This window comes from Amblyomma americanum, chromosome 1 (assembly GCF_052857255.1).
Source record: "Amblyomma americanum isolate KBUSLIRL-KWMA chromosome 1, ASM5285725v1, whole genome shotgun sequence".
In the NCBI taxonomy this organism is placed as follows: Eukaryota; Metazoa; Arthropoda; class Arachnida; order Ixodida; family Ixodidae; genus Amblyomma; species Amblyomma americanum.
Window position 1 is genome coordinate 12,565,811 of NC_135497.1, and position 3,183 is coordinate 12,568,993.

Sequence of the window (3,183 nt, forward strand, 5' to 3'; positions counted from 1 at the left end):
ATAGCGTCACGGCAATTTATCGAGCGCGTGGGCTTTTAAAACTAACTTTTGGGAGCTCTGTGTACAACGTTGGAAAAGAATGCCTGCGCTGTCCGCACCGCAGCACAGCCAAAGCGCGAGGCGAGGGCAGTGAACGGTCACGAACGCGTGCCACGCGCTAGGTCTTTTACTGCCAGGAAGAAAGAAAAGGAAAGTGCACAGGCCTGCTCACTGGCTCAAGCCGAGCCACAATCGCTACCACGTGCAGATAGAAGGAGAGTTGAAAGATGGGATAGAAAGACTAGGATAGCAAAGACGCGCTAAAGACAAGGCCGATCCCGGAGGTAGTGCAATACCGGGCCAACCGGTGGCGGGAGTGAAGCATCCTTCAAACTCTCCGCCACATTTCCAAAAATAAGTCCAACTTGGACCCGTAACAGATACTCCACGGGTCCGAAAAATCCCCACGCGCTAGGCAACGACTACGTCGTTATATACTGCGTCGTTCCGTTGTTATAATAATAATTGGTTTTGGGGGAAAGGAAATGGCACAGTATCTGTCTCGTATATTCTTGGACACCTGCAACGCGTTGTAAGGGACAGGATAAAGGAGGGAGTGAGAGAAGGAAGGAGGAAAGAGGCGCCGTAGTGGAGGGCTCTGGAATAAATTCGACCACCAGGGATCTTTAAGGTGCACTGACGTCGCACAGCACACGAGCAACGCATGCCTTGCGCTTCGTGCAACCCCTCTCGTAAGGTAAGGGATAAAGGATGTAGTGAAAGAAGAAAGGGAGAGGTGCCGTAGTGGAGGGCTCCGCAATAATTTCGACCACCTGGCGATCTTTAACGTGCACTGACATCGCACAGCACACGGGCGCCTAAGCGTTTTTATGGAGGCAAAACGCTAAGGCACCCGTGTGTTGTGCGATGTCAGTGCACGTTAAAGATGCCCAGGTGGTCGAAATTATTCCGGAGCCCTCTACTACGGCACCTCTCTCTTCCTTTCTTCTTTCACTCCCTCCTTTATCCCTTACCTTACGGCGCGGTTCAGATGTCCAACGATAAATGAGATATACTGCGCCATTTCCTTTCCCCAAAAACCAATTGTTATTATTAACCTCTCGCGATCTCGGGTGGGACATGCTGTCATAAGGCGCCGCGAAAAGCTTCGAAATGCTTCTCGCACACTAAGCCGGCAAACATGGGGCGGTTTGGTTAATGGTTTTTGAGGAAAGGAAATTGCGCAGTATTTGTCTCACATCTCGGTGGATATCTGAACCGCACCGTAATGGAAGGGATAAATGAGGGAGTGAAAGAAAGGAAGATAGATGCCGTAGTGGAGGGCTCCGGAATAAATTCGACCAGGTAGGTAGGGGAAAACTTTATTGATGAGCCTTAAGGATGAGTCACTGCCTAGGGTTGGTCTGGCTCTTGATCCCGGGTGGTGACCAACAGTCAATGACGTGCGGCGACCTCCGCAGCCCACTCTGCCAGGCGCCTTTGTGAGGCCGGTTCGGAGCTGGAGACCGCGATCTCCCAACCTTCTGTCCGTGAGATTCCAGCGAGATGGTGGTTGGAATTTTCGGAAGAGATATAAAATGTGGTCAAAGTTGGCTCTCGGAGCCCCACAAAGAGAGCATTCGGGTCTGTATTGGCCTGGGTGGATAAGGGCTAACAAAACCGGTGAAGGGAATGTGCGAGCCTGGAGCTGTCTCCAGGTGGTTTGTTGTTCTTTCGAGAGGAAGATGTGTGGTGGAGGATAGACGAGTCTTTGCTCCCTGTAATGGAGGGAATTACTTCATGATAGGTGACGAGCCGGTCCCTAGCGCTACCCCGGTCTACGGTGTACCCTGCTCGGTTCATGTACGCTCGAGCAAAAGAGTGAGCCACTTCGTGGCCGGGGTTGCCTGCGTGGGCTGGCACCCAAGCAATTTGAACTGGTCGGGGTTCTGTGGAGTAAGAATTGAGAATTTTTCGGGTGGTAGAATGAATCCGTCTCTGTGCAACATTCGTGATTGCTGTATTAGTCACATAGAATGACTGTGGCAGCGGAGGAGGAAATGGCAAACGCTATGGCTTCTTCGGCTTCAAGTGAGTTTGTTGCCTTAATCGAGCACGAGGCTATGTGTTTGAGGTCATGCGATGCTACAGTGATGGCGCAGGCCGGATTGTGGGTGTACTCTGCCGCATCCACGTAGACCGCGTCTTTGTCGTTTGCATGAGCTTTGTGTAAAGCCTTGGCACGAGCTTCGCGTGTGGCCTGGTTGTGAACTGGGTGTACGTTTTTGGGCAAAGGGTGAACTATGAGTCTGTCCCTGATGTGTGTTGGGATGGCGTGGGTGTTATTGGGGGGTGGGCCTGTTGGCTGAATATTTAGAGGCGAAAATGTGTCTACCTGTATTTGTGGAGGAGAGTGTCAATCTGAGCCGTGCGACGAGCTTCAGTTAGTTCTTGTAGTGTATTGTGTACTCCCATGCGTAGGAGATGGGTGGTGGGAGCTCGTTGTGGGAGATTTAAGACTGACTTGTATGCCTGTCTTATTAGTGCATCTACCTTCTCTTCCGCCTTTGTGAGGGAGAGGTAGGGAAGGGAGTAAACCATCAGACTAATCACGAATGCTTGCATCAGCCATCTCAGGGCATGTTCACGCATGCCTCTTTGCTTGTTGGCAATTCTTCTAATCAGTCAGATGGTTTGATATGTCGTGATTGTTAGTTTGGAGATGGCCTCCGTGTTGTGTCCATTGTTTTGTAAGAACATGCCTAGGATGCGTACCTTTTCAACCTCTGGCACTGGTAGACCATAGACCTCGACATGTATGGAGGGGTTTTCCTTCCTGTTGCGGTTCGGGGTCGCGTGGAGTAGCAAGAGTTCAGACTTAGCAGAGGAGCATGCGAGACCTATAGAGGCTGCGCACTCCACTACCGTGCCCGCACCTGCTTGAAGGGTTTCTTCCATGGTCCCAACATTGCCCATGGGGGTCCATAAGGCAATGTCGTCTGCATATATGAAGTGTGATAGGTTTGGGATGCGCTCTAGCTTGCGAGCCATGGGAATGAGAGTGATGTTGAAAAGTATGGGAGGTAAGACTTACCCCTGGGGTGTCCTCCTGCTGCCCAGAGGAAAGGAGGGGGACTCTATAGGGCCTGGTTTGATTTCCGCTGTGGGGTCTCGTAGGAAAGCTGCTATGTAGGTATGTGTTCG

The 3,183-nt window shown here is 51.4% G+C and overlaps 1 pseudogene; it reads right to left on the bottom strand.

Moving 5' to 3' along the window:
- Positions 1 to 301: 301 nt before the first annotated feature.
- On the bottom strand, positions 302 to 454 carry LOC144116749 (U2 spliceosomal RNA; annotated as a pseudogene).
- Positions 455 to 3,183: the final 2,729 nt, after the last annotated feature.